Genomic DNA, 18,752 nt, shown 5'->3' with positions numbered 1-18,752 from the left:
GACACCCTATGAGACACACTGTGACACTTTCTGACTCTTTCTGTCACTCCCTGAGACACACTGTAACACTCTCTAAAAGACTGCAACTCTCTCTGGGACAAACGCTGACCCACTCTGACAGTCTCTGAGACACAGTACGACTCAATGTGACACTCACTGACTTTCTATGACACACTTTCAAATACACTGTAACCTTCTCTGACAGACTGTGACACTCCCTGAGACACACTGTGACACTTTCTGACTCACTCTGACACTATGAGGCACACTCTGACGCTCTCAGAGACACACTGTGAAACTCACTGCCCTCTCTGACTCTGTCTGAGACACACTATGACACTCACTGACACTCTAAGACAAACTGTGTCACTCTGTGACTCTCTCTGACACTCTGAGACACACTATGACACTATTTGACTCGCTTCGACACTCTTTTGACCCACTGTGACACTCTCTGAGACACACTGTGACACTCTCTGACACACGGTGACATTCTCTGAGACACTGTGACACTCTCTGAGACGCACTGTGACACATCTGTCTCTCTCTCTCTTTGACCCTCAGAGACACACTGTGACACTCTCTGAGACACACTGTGACACTCCCTGCTTCTCTCTTTAGACACTCGGTCACTCTCTGAGACACAGTGTGACACATTGTCACATTTTCTGACTCTCTCTCACACTCTCTGAGACACACTGTAACTCTCTCTGACAGATTGTGACACACTGTGACACTCATTGACTCACTCTGAGACACACTGTGACACTTTCTGACACACTGTGACATTCTCTGAGACACTGTGACACTCTCTGAGACACACTGTGACACTCTCTGACTCACTCTGAGACACACTGTGACACTTTCTGACACACTGTGACATTCTCTGAGACACTGTGACACTCTCTGAGACACACTGTGACACTTTCTGACTCTGACACAGACTGAGACACTCTCCAGCTCTCTCTGACACTCTCTGAGATATAATATGAGACACTGTGACACTCTCAGACTCTCTGTAACATACTCTGAAACACACTGTGACACACTATGAAACTTTCTGACACACGGTGACATTTCAGAGACACTGACCCTCTCTGACCCTCTCTGACACTCTCTGAGTCACAATATGACCCTCTCTGAGACAAATGCTGACCCTCTCTGACACTCTCTGAGACACACTGTAACACTCTCTGACAGACTGTGACATTCTCTGAGACAAACACTGACACTTTCTGACACTCTCTGAGACACAGTATGACACACTGTGACACTCTCTGACTCTCTCTGACTCTCTCTGACACACTCTGTAAGCTTCTCTGACAGACTGTGACACACTGTGAAACTTTCTGAGACACACTTTGACACTCTCTGACTCTCTCTGACACTCTCTGAGACATACTATGACACTCTTTGACAGGTTGTGACACACTGTGACACTCTCTGACCCTCTTTGAGAAAGGATGTTACACTCTCTGACGCACTCTCTAACACACTGTGACACTCTCTGACAGACTGTGGCAAACTGTGACACGCTGCCTTTCTATGACACTCTCTGAGGCAGACTGTGACACTCCTTGACTAGCTGTGACACACTCTGACCCTCTCTGAGTCCGACTGTGACAGTCTCTGACTCTCTCTGAAACACACTGTGACACTCTCTGACAGACTGTGACACACTGTGACACTCTCTGACACACGGTGACATTCTCAGAGAATCTGTGTCACTCTCTGACCCTCTCTGACACTCTCTGAGTCACACTATGACCCTCTCTTAGACAAATGCTGACCCTCTCTGACACTCTCTGAGACACACTGTAATACTCTCTGACAGACTGTGACCCTCTCTGAGTGAAATGCTGACACTCTCTGACACTCTCTGAGACACAGTATGACACACTGTGACACTCTCTGACTCTCTCTGACACACTCTGAAATACACTGTAACCTTCTCTGAAAGACTGTGACACTCTGTGAAACTCTCTGAGACACACTCTGACACTGTCTGACTTTCTCTGATTCTCTGAAATACACTGTGACACTCTCTGAGACACACTGTAACATTCTCTGACTCTCTCTTAGACACTCCGACCTGCATTGAGATAGACTGTGACACTCTCTGACGCACTCTGTAACACACTGTGACACTCTCTGACAGACTGTGACAAACTGTGACACTCTCTGTCTTTCTCTGACACTCTCTGTGGCAGACTGTGACACTCTTTGACACTCTCTGAAACACACTGTGACACTCTCTGACAGACTGTGACACTGTGACACTCTCTAAGACATACTATGACACTCTTTGACAGTCTGTGTCACACTGTGACACTCTCTGACCCTCTCTGAGACCGACTGCAACATTCTCTGATACTCTCTGAATCACACTGTGACACTCTCTGACAGACTGTGACACTGTGACACTGTCTGAGACACACGGTGACACTTTCTGACTCTATCTGACTCTCTGAGACACTCTGTGACTCTCTCTGAGACACTTAGTGACTCTCTCTAACCCTCTCTGAGTCAGACTGTGACACTCTCTGACTCTCTCTGACCCTCTCTGAGGCACAACACAACACACTGTGACACTCTCTGACAGATTGTGACAAACTGTGACACTTTCTGACACTCTCTGAGGCACGCTGTAACACCCCCTGACAGACTGTTACACGCTGTTACACTCTCTGACTCTCTCTGACACTCTCTGAGACACACTGACTCTCTCTGACAAACTGTGTCACACTGAGACAATCTCTGAAAATCTCCAAGACACACTGTGACACTTTCTGGCAGACTGTGACACTATCTAACTCTCACTGACACTGTCTGAGACACACTGTGACACTCTCTGACTCTGTTGGCACTCTCTGACCGACTGTAAGACACTGTGACAATCTCTGATACACAGTGACACTCTCTGCGACACACTGTGACACTCTCTGAAACACACTGTGGCTCTCTCTAACACTCTCTGCAACATACTGTGACACTCTCTGACAGACTGTGACACACTGTGACACGTTTTGACTGTCTCTGACACTCTCTGACACTCTCTGAAACACGCTGTGCCACTCCCAGACTCTCTCTGTCACTCTCAGAGAACCACTGTGATATTCTCTGACAGACTGTGACACACTGTGATACTGTTTGACTCTGTATGAAGCACTCTCTGACTCTCTCTCTGAGACACACTATGACACTCTCTGACACACTGTGACACTCTCTGACTCTCTCTCTCTCTGACACACTGTGACAATCCCTGACACACTGTGACACCCACTGAGATGCTCTGACGCTTTCTGACACTCTGTGAGACACACTGTGACACTATCTGACACACTATGACAATCTCTGACACACTGTGACACTCTCTAAGACACTGTGGCACTTTCTGACACTCTCAGAGACATCCTGACCCCTCTCTAAGACACTGTGATAATCTCTGACGCTCTCTGAGACATACTGTGACACTGTCTAACAGACTGTGACACACTGTGACACTCCATGACTCTCTCTGACACTCCCTGAGACACACTGTGACACTCTCTGAGACACACTGTTACACTATCTGACCCTCTTTGACACTCTCTGTAACACACTGTGACACTCTCTGACTCTCTCTGACACTCTGTGAGTCCCACTGTGACACTCTCTGACATTGTCTGGGACATACACTGATACACTTTGACGCGCTCTGACTGTCTTTGAGACACACTGTGATATTCTCTGCCACACTGCGACACTCTCTGACACACTATGACATTCCCTGCCTCTCTCTGATACACTGTGACACTCTCTGAGACACAATGGGACCCACTGAGACCCTCTCTAAGGCACACCCTGAGACACACTATGACACTCTGACTCACTGTGGCTCTCTCTGAGACACATTGTGACACCCTCTGACTCTCTGAACACACTGTGACTGTAATAGAAAACTATCCATTTACTGTGAAATTAATTATCCATTTACTGTAAAGTTTAAAGAGAATGCTTTATTTAAGTCAATGCTGTGTTGAGCTTTGTAAACGATGCTTTGATGAAGGGTTGCAGTTAGCTTATCTCTGTTTGATTTCTGTAAGCATTCAACTCGACCTTGCGATAGTCGAACTCAGTGAAAGCTGAATAACTGTTATGTCTAGCACCAGGCGATGAGAGGATAACAACTTGAGTTCCCCCAGTCTCTGCCCTTGAGAGTGTGGTAAGGAACGCTATAAGGCAGGTGTCTGTGTAAATGTTTGGGTACTTATTGGATTGAGGCATTTGACTTAGTGTAATGGGTCAATCTTGTAAAATTTTTAATAAAGACCTTTGCTTTGCTCTTGCTAATTATTGAGTCAAGTCAATTTAATTTCCATGACAGTAAACTTTGGGGAACGTCCTGGGACCCCGCAGCTGGATGAGATTCTGAAGATTCCCAGGAAGCGCAGGTGCCAGCGCCTTGAAGGTCTTTCACTTCATCTCGAGCGCTGAATTGACCCTTTTGCGTGAGAGGACTGGAAATCTGTAGATTGCCCTAGCGCCGGGATTTCAAATCAATTAAGGTTGGGTAATAGTTGTGGTTTATATAATCCTACATAGACAGTCATTCTAAGAGAATAAATACAGCAGGAAAAGGGTTCAGTGAACTCTCACGTGGTATTAGAGTAAAACCCTAAGGGAAGGGGATTGCTGTCTGAAGAGTGTTTAGGAGACAGCAAGGTTAAGGCTGGTTTTAGACTTGGAACCACCACTGGCTGAGTTGGACTCGCCGAAGACGAACCAGGTATGTGGTTTCTTGGTTTACAAAAACCAAGGCCTTGAGGCGGACGTGCCCAATATGAGAGGGGACCACCGGAGGTAAAAGAATGTCAAAAGGGAATAGATAACCGGACCTCGAGAGCGAGAGACAGAGAGAGAGAGAGAGAGAGAGAGAGAGAGAGAGCTGAACACTTTTGATGTTACACTAAAAATGGGTTCTGGCAAGAGCAAACAAAGGGGGAGTCCGCACAAAATTTGGAATGGCCAACCAAAAATACAATACATGCTAAATAAGTACCACCCAGAGTGTGAAAAGCAGTTAGAATTGTGGATTAAGGAATGTGGTTTTCCGGAGGGAGGAAGTTTTAGTAAAAAACATCTGGAAATATGAAGGTTGAGGTAGGAGGAGAGAGAGAAGGAGAAAAGGGACGGAAAGATCGAACCTATGAATTGGAGTGCTTCTTGTATGTGGAAGTCTGAGGCTGATATCAGAGAAAGGAATTCTCAAGTAAAGGATAGATCAAATACACGTACAATCAGCAGTGCCCATGTGGGAAACAACCTAACGAAGCTGTACAGTGTCTTAAATCTGTTTCAGACCCTGACCTTGATGACTGCCCTCCGAGACCTGCAGCCCCCCTACGGGATCTGCCTGGTGAAAGTTCCACGTCAGCGGCCACCGCCTCGGGGCCTGCTGGATCACCGACAGCACACCATACCCACAACAGACCGAAGCAAGAAGGCCAAAAGAAGGACGACCACTCCAAGATGGAAAGGCATCCAAGGCCTGTCCATGATCACCCCCCGATGGATGATGAGTCACACGGTGAGGGTACTGGTGTACAATCATCTTACCAGGTCGTTCTGCAAGCCCCAATGGTTGAAGTTACAGGTCCAGAAGGGCGCCCAGTGTTGGCCCACCAGCCATGGACCATGAAGGATGTGGAAAGTGCCTGTGGGCAGTTGCCTGACCCATGCAAGGTTGGAGCTAATAAGAAGTGACAAAGTTCTGTACTGCGTTCCGTCCCACGTCACAAGAGATGAGACGTCTCCTGGGATGAAAACTAGGTGCCAATGTCACCAAACACAAGGATACCTGGCCAGCTGCAAACGTCCATGCAAGAGCAGCCAACCCGCAAGTGGAAGAGAAGGGAGACTTTAATGCTTTTGTTGCAGCGCTGGGAACTGCCTGTAGGGAGGCATTCCCAGTGTGAATGGACATGACCAAAACAACAATGTGAAAACAATGGGAATGTGAGAGAGTGTCCCAGTACCTCACTGAAGTCCATAACACCCATAGTGCACTGAGACGACATGAGGACATAACGACGGCAGAAATCACACTGTATGAGGCACACCTGAGGAACAGCTTCATCAATGGAAAGAAGGAAGAAATAGTGAAAAAGGTAAAAGACCTGGGACACGGGAAAGCTGAATTTGATAGAACAACATGCAATACATGCTGAAATATGGCTTACCCAAGAGAAGGATAATCAGAAACTAAAGATGGAACAGCAAACACATAAAGCTCAGCTTACTCTGATGTAAATGGTCACCCAGCTGTTGGAGGGAGGTGCTGCAGGAAGAGAGAGAGGAAGAGGGGGAGGTCGCGGAAGAGGAAGAGGTCACAAAAGAGGCACTGATCGAGGGAGATCTGGTGGGTGATTTGTTTGCAGAGCAATGGACCACTGGGTGAGACGGTGCCCACACAGACAGCCTCACTCGGCCCTAGAGGTGGGACATGAGGGTGACTAACAGGGGAAGGCTGAGATGGAGGTGGGCAGCCCACAAGGTACAGGTAAGCCTCTTTCCTTTATGCTTGGCAACGAAGACTCGCTTATGCTCATCTCTTCTACTAACCTTTCACACACTGAGACATATCACACCTCAATGTTCAGCACTGAGATTGCAAAGTGTGGACGGTATGTCCTATATCACAATGATGTGTATAAGTCGATGCCCACCCCTGTGTTATATGGGAAAGTACATCAGTTACCTTTTTGATAGATACAGGGCCACATACTCAATCCTTACATTAGACAATCGACACAAATAAAGATGAGTGAAAGGTTCTTGAACACAATGGCTGCATCAGGAGTCATGGTGCAGGAGAGATTTTCTGCACCTCTAGTAAAAGGGAAACATTCCAATTCTCCTTCTTGTTATCGGAATTTTGTCCTTTAAATTTGATGTGCCGGGACCTCATACGGAGACTGGGATTGGATTTGGTCAGTACTCCAACGGGCTTGCAGATAATTCAAAGAAACGATTTACCCAGTGCAGGCTGTAAAATATGACCTACGACCCCTGATGTATGTCTATGAGTGGCTATTAATCCAGAGAGCGAGAAGTTCAGTGAGCAATTCCCTCGCCCTGGAAGCAAGTAACTATGTTAAATCCTACAAACACCGATTTTCTTGCTGGAGACATGCTGCACTGCACAGTACACATACAAAACGTTGGCCCTGACGAACCATATGAGAAGGATTGGATCAGGAGATTGGTGAAACCAGATCAGATGTTGTTGTGTGAATTTTATTGGAACTTATCTAAAGTATCTGTGACGGCAAGTAGACCCTATCTTGTTGATGTGGAAGGTTCTCACGTGTCACTGGCGAAGGCGTCTAGTGACAGGTGGTAGGATTGAGCAGCATGGGTGCTAAAGGCACAAAGAATGAAAGGTTGGGTCTTCAGGGATGATGTGGGTATCTGGTTAAATGAAGAAATGCGGACATATAAGAAGAAATTAAATTGGCTAACTCAGGCAGATAGGGCAGTCCAGGTAATGCCCGCTAGCCCTGAGAAGCCTCGGGGGATAGCCTGGCTTTTCCCTAAGATAGAAGTCTCAAACCCAAGATTAAAAATGGTCCCTACTGAGTTGTGGACCAAGGGAAAACATGATATGGGGCTCATATGGGGCTGTGAGCCCATAAGGGTAACCCCGAAGTCTGAGGATCGTGCTTGCAGAACACAATACCTGTTAAAACCATAAGCGATAGAAGGAATTACTGCAGTCTTTGAATCCCTCCTAAAGGCTGGAGTGATAATCCTTTGTGTAAACTCACCGGTGAGAACCCCCACTTATCCGTTCAAAAAGACAAACAGTCCCGGTGAACCGGAGGAATGGAGATTTGTTCAAGACCTGCTGTCAATGACGCTGTTGTTCCATGTGCCTCAAATATTCACAATCAATATACTATATTGGCTCAAATTCCACCGGATAGGAAATGGCTCCCTGTTGTGGATTTAACAAATGCCTCCTTTAGTGTACCGGTACACCCAGAGAGTCAATTCTGGTTCGTTTTTTCATTCAAAGGGAAATCATATACCTTCACGTGAGGTTACTGTGAGTCTCCCACCATATATAATGGGGCTCTACACAGGAGTCTGGAGACTCTTGTTCAAACTCCGGTGTCAGTGCTGCTGCAGTATGTAGATGATTGCTTGACTGCGGCACCAACAAAGGAACAATGTGGAAGGAGACCTTTGCATTGCTCTGCCATCTAGCGCAGGAAGGGCACAAAGCCAGACTCACAAAGCTACAATTTGTGCAACAACAGGTGAAGTTCTTAGGTCACCTAATATCTGAATAAGGGAAGGCTATTGGTCAAGACAGAGGTCAAGCAATCCAGCAAATTCCAAAGCCTCATACGAAGAGACAATTGCTCTCCTTTTTGGGTATATGCTCCTACTGTAGGATGTTTATCGCACATTACACAACCCTTGAGGCTCCCTAAGTGACATAGCCCTTGGAAAAGGGTTGCAGACCCAGAGTCCATGACAGTGGACCCCAGAAGCCGAGAGTGCCTTTGCTGAATTAAAAAGGGTCTCTCCAAACTACACCTACACTGGGGATTCTGAACCCAAACCAGCCTTTTGTACAAACTGTAGATGATGAGCGTGGCTCCATGACATCTGTGTGTTCCAGGATCATTGGGGAAGATTGAGGCCGGGAGCATATTTTTCAGCTAAACTTGACCCCGTAGTGGCAGGATTGCCTCAATGCCTGTGAGCTGTTGTCGCAGCTGAAAAGGCTGTTGGAGCATCCAGGGATATAGTCGGCTGTGGTGAATTAACACTTCTGGTCCCACATGCAGGATCCTGACTGCTTTACGAGCAAATGACGCACACAAGTCAGCAGCACGTTGGCTCCGATACAATACTGTGTTATTGGTGACGCCAATCATTATAATAAAGCGATGTAACGCCCTTAACCGTGCTAGCCTTCTCCCCACAGAAGGAGACAGAGACCCACATGATTGTGTTGCTGTAACTAATGAAATTTGCAGCCCTAGATCAGATTTGCAGAATTGACCATGTCAGAATCCAGATATGGAGTTTTTTGTGGATGGGTCAGCATTCAGGAGCAAGGAGACAGGCCAGAATTGTGTTGGGAATGATGCAGTGACTATGTACGAGGTAGTCAAAGTGGGATCACTCCCTTCTCATCTGTCAGTGCCAGCAGCGGAGCTGATTGCCTTGACTGAGGCCTGTAAGTTGGCTGAGGGAAGGACAGTGAATATTTACACCGATAGCAGATATGCCTTTAGGGTTGTACATGATTTTGGAACCCTGTGGAAACACAGGGGATTCTTGGCCTCCACCAGAAAGCCCATCACACACCGCGACCTGATTTCCGACCTCCTGGAAGCAGTCCTGTTGCCTAAACCAATCGCTGTGTGTAAGTGTGAAGCTCACACAAAAAATAATGATCTTATTTCCCAAGGCAATGCGAGGGCAGGCTCAGCAGCGAGAACGGCAGCCCAGCAGCTACCAACTGAGCAGATTGATATGTGTATGGCGAAGAGGTGGCTTGGACCATTTCAAGTGCTCCTCACAACACAGACAGCAGTTAAGATCGCAGAAAGCCAAGTGGATACACACCAGCCTTTACAAGTGTGTAGCTGAGCCCGAGGAGACATCGGACAGTACCAGAACCAATTAAGTGCAAGTAGTGATTAGAAGCCTGATACGGTTATGGGGCTGCCGCAGCTCACAGATGGGCTGTGTACAGGGCACACCAGAGCAAGGGAAGGTACCACCACAAAGCTGTGTTTCGGGTAGGTGGTATCTGAGGAAAGGCCTGATGTTTCCTAAACTTTTTTTGATGTATAACTATTACGGCTCTGTATTTCTTTGTAGTTGTTGCTGTAGTTGGGCTTGATGTCATAAAATGACAAAAAGGGGGAAAATGAAATGGGAAATTATCCATTTACTGTGAAATTAATTATCCATTTGCTGCGAAATTTAAAGAGAATGCTTTTCTTTAATTCAGTGCTCTACTGATCTTTGTAAACGATGCTTTGATGAAGGGTTGCAGTCAGCTTAACTCTGTGTGAATTCTGTAAACATTCTACTTGACCTTGCGATAGTCGAACTCAGCGAAGGCTGAAGAACCATTATGTCTGAAAGACCAGGGAGTTGCCCTTGAGAGTATGATAAGGAACACTATATGGCAAGCATCTGTACAATGTTTCAGTGCTCTTTGTATTAAGGCATCTGGCGTAGCGTATTGAGTCAATCCTGCAGGATTCAAAATAAAGACCTTTCTTTGCTCCTGCTAATAGTTGAGTAGATTTAATTTCCACGACAATGACCCTTGATTGTATTTTAGTTGAGAAAATCTACAGCACCATCTTCATTGATCTGCTCTGATACTAGCTTAATAAACTGACCTTTCTTGTCGATACATGTGTTTTCCATTTGCGTCTCTATTCTAGTTGCTTTGTGTAAATCCGATGCTTCTGAGGAACAGATTATTCTCACCAAATGGTGGACTCTAGAAGTCTCCTCAATATTTTAATTATATTATATTGGCTATTCTTTATTACAGGGTTTGTCTCTTCTTTTATGAAAAGAGATGATAATTGAAAACTCTTCAGTCCTCTGACTACACTTCCCTATCTATGGAGCATTAAATAGTTAAGATCAATCACTTTGCTGTTGTGTCTATTCCTCAGAAACACTCAGACATCCCATCCAGACTGAGCAAATGTATTAATTTACCATGGTATAAAACAAATTGGTTTGAATGGGGTTAAGTGAACCTGCTCGTTCAGTGATTGTAGTTAATGTCAGTCTCCATGCATCAAATTATTTCACTAAAAGGTTTACTTCCTGTGAATAAGGGGGTCTTACAATATTATCACATAGTATCAGTAGGAACTTCACTTGCAGCACTACCCAGGAACAACAGTTCAAGAGTGAGGGAGAGAAGAGATCAGAGTCTGAGAACAATGCACTGGAGTGTTCCAACAATGGACCAGAATATGGGAACAATAGACTGGAATGTTCCAAAACTGACCAGCGGTTTACATTTGGGTCTTCACAATCTTCCTCAAGATTGGGTGGACCTTAAAAGTGCTTTGGCTGATTCAAGCTGATTTCTATCCTCTCCTCACTATTATTCCTGGTAAGTCTTTCTATCTGACTATGAATTCAATAATCTTTGTTGAACTAACTTACTGTCCTCATAATTTAAATACTGAAAAAAAGGAAGCCGTTGCCATGTCTTCTGTCCACAAACTCCATTCCTAACCAAACAATTTTAAAGCCAATATCTGAAGTGGAATCAAACTGCGTATAACTCCAACATGTACTTCGGCTCTAAGCTGATATCTATTTCCATATTCTCTCCAGCACCAATCCTGTTCACTATCAACTCCGCAATATCTCAGGTCTACCATTTTGTCTCAGTCTACCTGCTGAGTAAACCATCATCTGCACCTTTGTTATATCCAGATTCAACTGTTCCTATTCTCTTCCTGCCACAAATAATTATACCAGAAATGGTTCTGTTCGTCGAGTTGGGAATTTGTGTTACAGACGTTTCGTCCCCTGTCTAGGTGACATCCTCAGTGCTTGGGAGCCTCCTGTGAAACACTTCTGTGATCTTTCCTCCGGCATTTGTAGTGGTTTGAATTTGCTGCTTCCGGTTGTCAGTTCCAGCTGTCCATTGCAGTGGCCGGTATATGGGTCCAGGTCGATGTGCTTATTGATTGAATCTTTGGATGAGTGCCATGCCTCTAGGAATTCCTTGTCTGTTCTCTTTTTGGCTTGTCCTATAATAGTAGTTATACTGACAACCGCAAGCGGCAGATTCAAACCACGACAAATGCCGGACGAAACATCAAAAAAGCGCATCATAGGAGGCTCCCAAGCACTGAGGATGTTACCTAGACAGGGGACGAAACGTCTGCAACACAAATTCCCAGCTCGGCAAACAGAACCACAACAACGAACACCCGAGCGACAAATCTTCACACAAACTTTGACCAGAAATATTGTGTGTTCTACCTGAAAGGTGCTGACTTCAGGAGAGTCAGTGGGATTGTGATAAAATCACTACACTTGCAATCAGAGCCCCAGGCTATTACTGTGGATAGTCAGAGCCTTTTTTCCCAGGATACTAATCTCAATAACAAGGAGACATAGTTTTAAGGTAAGAAGGAAAAGTTTAAAGGAGATGTGAGACAGCTTTTTTACACCGATGGTGATAAGTACCTGAAATGTGCTTCTGAAAGGTAATGGTGCAGGTGGATACAATAGCAATTTCTTGAATAGGTAGGGAATCAAGGGATATGGACCATGAAATGATAAATGGTTTTTCATTTGGAAAGGCATCAAGTGTGAGCACAGTCTTGGTGGGCTGAAGGGCCTGTTCCTGTGCTGTACTGTTCGTTATTCATTACTCTCTGTTTCCTCTATAGTTTTGATTAGATTAGATTACTTACAGTGTGGAAACAGGCCCTTCGGCCCAACAAGTCCACACCGACCCATTCCCCTACATTTACCCCTTCACCTGTTTGAGGTTTGGGAGTTCTTTAAAGACGAGCAACAACTGCCAATTTCCGAGCACCGTCCGACAACTCATCCGCTTTATCCTCAATTACCTTTAACAACAGGTTCTTCATCCAGACACACGGTTCAACCACGGGGACCAAATTTGCACCCCAATATGCCAACATCTTTAGGCACATGTCTGAACAAGACTTCTTCTTTACGCAGGTCCTCCAACCAACACTATACACCAGGTACATCAACGACATTTTCTTCCTCTGGACCCATGGCGAGGAGTCACTGATAAAACTACACAGTGATATCAACAAGTTTCATCCCATCATCACACTCACAATGGACTACTCTCTACTGTCTCATTTTGGACACATGTATCTCCATCAAGGATGGGCACCTCACTCTACTGCAAACCCACAGATAACCTCACAATGCTACACTTCTCCAGCTTCCACCCAAAACATATTAAAACAGCCAGACCCTATGGACAAGCCCTACGCATACACAGAATCTGTTCAGATGAGGAGGAGTTGTTTAAAAGAGTTAAATCATCTCCTTGGTACACTGTGCAGTACGTTCTAAGTGCTGAATACAAGATTCTATGCAACTCTTTAGAGTGGCTGAATGGTTTATTCCTGTGCCTCAGTAATAGGCATGAGGAATTCTGTCAGAGACGTGTTGTGTGACATTACACGGGAGGTATGAGCTCCAGTTGGCCATTCGGTCTCTGATACACCATTCAGACAGATCAGAGCTGATCTGACTGTGGCTGAACTCCCTGTCCATCTCTGTTCCCAATAAACATGGGCTTCCTCGACCATCAAGGAGCTACTGAGCTCAGCCTTGAATATTTTCACTGCTCCCTGCAGATGAGAATGCCACAGTTAGCACATCCCTCAGGAGAAAGGAGCATCCTCACCTCAATCTGAAATGGGAGCACCCTTACATTTAAAGTGATTGTCCTTGGATCAAATCACCTCCTATTTGTGACATGATGCACAACAAATCAGAACAGACGTAGACCATTCAACCACAACAAACCTGACCCATATAAGCACTGGCTGTCTAGTTGATCAAATATCTATCAAATTCAGCCTTCACTGCTCTCTGGGCAACACATTATCAGATACATCCTTATCTCAGTCTGAAATGCAAGAGGCCACATTTTCAAACATTCTCCAGTTCCCCTAGTTCGACACACCCACACGTGGGGATCCATCCTCTCAGCATCCAGCCTGTGAAGTCCTCTCAGGGTCAGTTATGTCTCAATATGATCATGCCTATTTCTGCTGAACTTCAAAGGGTATACATCCAAACTGCGCAACATTTCCATGTGGGATGAACTGGTCATCCCAGGAATCAACTGAGTGAGCTATGTCCATACACCTTCTCGTGTAATTAAATTCGTTCTGAGGTAAAGAGATTTAAAAAGCCCGATACAGTCCTCCAGCTGTGATCTCAGTAAAACTGGGAACAGCTGCAGCAACGCTTCCTTCATGGGTGACTCCTTGAAAGAAACATTAAAATTGAGACAAGAGCCGGAGGACACTTGATTTCTTAAGTCTTAAAGAAGGCAACTTTGTTTGGTTAAGATTCGGAGATGCCGGTGTTGGACTGGGGTGTACAAAGTTAAAAATCACACAATACCACGTTATAGTCTAACAGGTTTAATTGGAAGCACACTAGCTTTCGGAGCGACGCTCCTTCATCAGGTGATTGTGGAGGGCTCGATCGTAACACAGAATTTATAGCAAAAATTTACAGTGTGATGTAACTGAAATTATACATTGAAAAATTAATTGTCTGTTAAGCCTTTCATCTGTTAGAATACAGCGATAGTTTCACTTCTTTCATGTGTAAATCACAAAACCCATTTTTTTGAAGTTGCATTCTCGGGTTAGCTGTTAACAATGGTGATAGCAAGACAATATGTTGAAGGTGTTAGCCCCCTGTGTTCTCTGTGTATGACCTGATGTTTAGATTGATTCTAATCTAAAAATTGAGATAACAGAGTTTTACATAAATTCATGCATTTTTGAGCTCAGAGTTCTACATGAATATATGTAGCTTTTGAACAAACTACATGTAGTATATGTGTGCATGTGGGTCTTTGTCTGTCAGTGTGTGTCTGTCTGGGGTGGGGGTTGTGAGTGTGAGAAAGTGTGTGTGTGTGTAGTGAGTGCAGAGTGTCTTAAGTCTGTGAGGGTGTACATGTTTGGGAGTATGCGTGTCTATAAGGGTGTGTGTAGGTGTCTGTGTGCGCGTCTGTGTGTATGTGTGTCCGTGTGCATGTGGGTGTGTGTGTAGGAATATCTGTGTGTGTGTGTGTGTGTGTGTGTATGTGTATGTGTGTGTGTAGTGCAATGGTGATCACCTGTAATGTGACATGAACCCAAGGTCCCGGTTGAGGCCCTCCCTATGGGTACCGAACTTAGCTATCAGCCTCTGCTCGGCCACATTCCTCTGCTGCCTGTCCAAAAGTCCACCTTGGAGGATGGTCACCCAAAGGTCCGAGGCTGAATGTCCTGGACCACTGAAGCGTTCCCCAACTGGGAGGGAACCCTCCTAACTGTTGATTGTTGTGTGGTGCCCATTCATCCGTGACCAAAATTTGATTAATTTGAAAGTAGCAATGGTTTTGTGTGTGGGAAATCATGTCACACGAACTTGACTGATTTTTTTTGAAGAAGTAACAAAGAGGATTGATGAGGGAAGAGTGGTGAACGGGATCCATATGGACTTCAGTAAGGTGCTTGACAAGGTTCCTCATGGAATTCTGGTTAGCAAGGTTCCATCATATGGAATACAGGGATAATTAGCCATTTGAATTGACTCAAAGGCAAGAGGTGGTGGTGTAAGGTTGCTTTTCAGACTGGATGCCTATGCCCAGTGGTGTGCTCCAAGGATCGGTGTTGAGTCCACTGCTTTTCATCATTTATATAAATGATTTGGATGCAAACATAGGAGGTATAGTTAGTAAGTTTGCAGGTGGCAACAAGATTGGAGGTACAGTGGACAGTGAAGAAGGTTACCTCAGAGTACAATGGGATCTTGATCAGACGGGCCAATGGGCCGAGCAGTGGCAGTTGGAGTTTAGTTTAGATAAATACGAGGTACTGCATTTTGGAAAAGCAAATCAGAGCATGTCATATCCACTTAAAGGTAAGGGTGTGTTGCTGAACAAAGAGACATTGGAGTGCAGGTTCATAGTTCTTTGTAAGTAGAGTTGCAGGCAGATAGGATAATGAAGAAGACATTTGGCATGCTTTCCTTTCTTGGTCAGATGATTGAGTATCGGAATTAGGAGGTCATGTTGTGGCTGTACAGGACATTGGTTAGGCCACGTGCATTCTGGTCTCCTTCCAAATGAATAATGTTGTGAATCTTGAAAGGGTTCAGAAAATATTTACAAAGATATTGCCAGGGTGGAGGATTTGAGCTATAGGGAGAGGCTGGAATAGTCTGGGGCTTTTTTCCCTGGAGTGTCGGAGGCTTCTCAAGTTTCATAAAATCACGAGCGGCATGGATCGGACGAAGTCTTTTCCCTGGGGTGAGAGAGTCCCAATTGGAGGGCATAGGCTTAGAGTGAGAGGGAAAGATATAAAATGGACCAAAGGAGACAACTTTTTCACATAGAGGATGGTGTGTGTATGGAATGAGCTACCAGAGGAAGTAGTGGAGATTGGTACAATTACACCATTTAAAAGGCATCTGGACGGGTATATGAATGGTAAAGTTTAGAGGGATACAGGCCAGGTGTTGGCAATAGAGACTAGATTAGGTTAGGATATCTGGTTGGCATGAATGAGGTGGACCGAAGGGTTTGTTTCCATGCTGTACATCTCTATGACTAAGTGCAGTATATCAGAGCATTCAGGGCTCCCTTAGTGACAACAAGGGTGGGTTTGCACTGTGGTGATATTTACACTCTAAATCTACAAATCTGTACATGACAAACACCTCAACGTACAGAGACCAGGAGGGCAATCTGTCAAGACTTGAATTCTCTAACCAGAGACTGTGAGAACGAAAACATTTCTGGGAGGCATGGTAGATGGATGTAGCTTCACAAATCAAAGTATCCTTCAGTTCCTTTGTTAAAAAAAAAACTTCCTAATTTAAACTGACTAACAGTTCCAGTATCCACTGTCGTTTGTGGAAGAGAGTTCCAAACCTCGACCATCCTTTGTGTGTAGATGTGCATCCTAACATTTCTCCTGAACGCTCTGGCTCTCATTCTCAGACTGTGCCCCCTCGGTAGAGAATTGCCAGCCAATGGAAATCATTTATCTTTTTCTAGAAATGTCTTGGAGGACTTCACTCAGATCAGCCCTTAACCTTCAAGATCCTTGTGAACACAGGCTTCGTTTGTATATCAAAAAACAGAAATTGTTCAGCAATTTGGCAAGCATCTGTGAGAGAGAAAGTCGAGTAAATGTTTCAAGTCCGGAGACCCTTCTTCAGAACTAAGTTGCATGATTTCTCTTCATACCTTCAGAATATACGAAACCAGAACAGATGAAAGAATACTTAAGTCAGGACATTCTGCAGCAGCAGTGACTTTGAGAGTCTCTGTCAATGGAAAATTGTACCATGAATGCTGCTCACTGGATTGTTATCACTGTTCTGGGGTCTGGATATGGCTGACCAGTCAATGAGATGGCAACATTGTTGTTCAAAAGGTAAAACCAGAGAGCAGATCAGCAGCAGATTAAACCAAGTCCAAAATGTCTTTATGCCACACCAGGAACACCAATAATAACAGGGATGGTGTAGAACATCTTCTCCACCTGCTGAGTTGGTCGATGCATGTTTCCATGTGAGGTGGTCTATCCCTTCAGGCAGCTGACAAGCTCCTTGTTTGAAACTCTGGGCTGATGTATTCCCAGAGATGCTGCCTTATACTGTCTGAAAGCTCCTTTGGGAGACTGACACGACAGCATTGCTCAGCTTTGTGACAAAACTCTGACAATGAACAAACTCATTACAATAACACGTTTAATCCCAATTGTGAAGGAGCGTTGTTGTTTAGTATATCATAATGAAATAACAAAAAACAGAACCTGGGATCTCTCAGCAATAATGCTGCCCACACAAATACCGCGAGCCCCATCACGAGATCACAAATAATTTCAACCAATGCTGCATCGAGCCAGTTTATTCCATGTGTGAAAATATATCTCAGAGCTGATCTTCTGTTCTCTAGAGTAGGAGCTGCCCTCTTTAAACAAGAGCATTTCACTCACTGATTGAAATGTGATTCTTCATACACACTGAATGTGTGCATTACTGGCGAGGTCAGCATTTATTCCTCATCCCTAATGGCCCAGGTTCCAGGGGCACATGAAGGGCTTTCCTGGAGGAAGGGGATTGAGTGAACAAGATGGGCTTCCAACAATGGAGGTATCACTGATGTCACTCTTATTGTCATTCTCCATCCTTCCCAAAGGGGCAACTAGGGACGAGTAATAAACACTGGCCCAGCCAGTGATGCCCACATCCCATCAATGGATAAGAATAAAGAGATAACCCTGGAGGTTCCATCAACCTTATAGACCCTGGTCTGTATTCATCAGGATCATACCCATGTATGGGGATTGGTGCCTTTTCCAAACTACAATCATAACCACCGGTATCCCGAGATATATCATGGGGAGTACAGTTAGGACCACAGCTTGATGTGAGAGGAGCCGAATTCATGGGTGACAGGCTATGAGCATGTGATGGCATGGCCTTATCCTTCACATTTACTTAAGAGTGGTCCCTGTCAATGTCCCCTCTATCTCCACAGTATGTGGGAGGAAGATATGATAAGCCATCTAAATACATTTTTTAATATAATTCCGTTAATTTGGACATCATCCTAACTTCGTCATTTGGGATAATTGGAATCCCTAGCATTGAGAGTGCCCTTGCAGTTGCCATTAAACCAGACCTTGGCGAGCTGCTGTAATTGGGGTGGATGGTGGCTCAGTGGTCAGCATTGCTGCCTCACAGCACCAGGGACATGGCTTCATTTCCAGCCTTGGGCGACTGTCTGTATGGAGTTTGCACATTCTCCCCATGTCTGCATGGATTTACACCCACAGGCCAAAGATGTGCAGGTTAGGTGAATTGGCCATGCTAAATTGCCCACAGTGATAGGTGCTTTGTCAGGGGTAAATATAGGGTAGGGAAATGGGTCTGTGTGGGTTCCTTTTCAGAGGGCCAGTGTG

The sequence above is a fragment of the Chiloscyllium punctatum genome, chromosome 14 (assembly GCF_047496795.1).
Source record: "Chiloscyllium punctatum isolate Juve2018m chromosome 14, sChiPun1.3, whole genome shotgun sequence".
NCBI classification, from domain to species: domain Eukaryota; kingdom Metazoa; phylum Chordata; class Chondrichthyes; order Orectolobiformes; family Hemiscylliidae; genus Chiloscyllium; species Chiloscyllium punctatum.
This window is presented reverse-complemented; position numbering follows the sequence as displayed.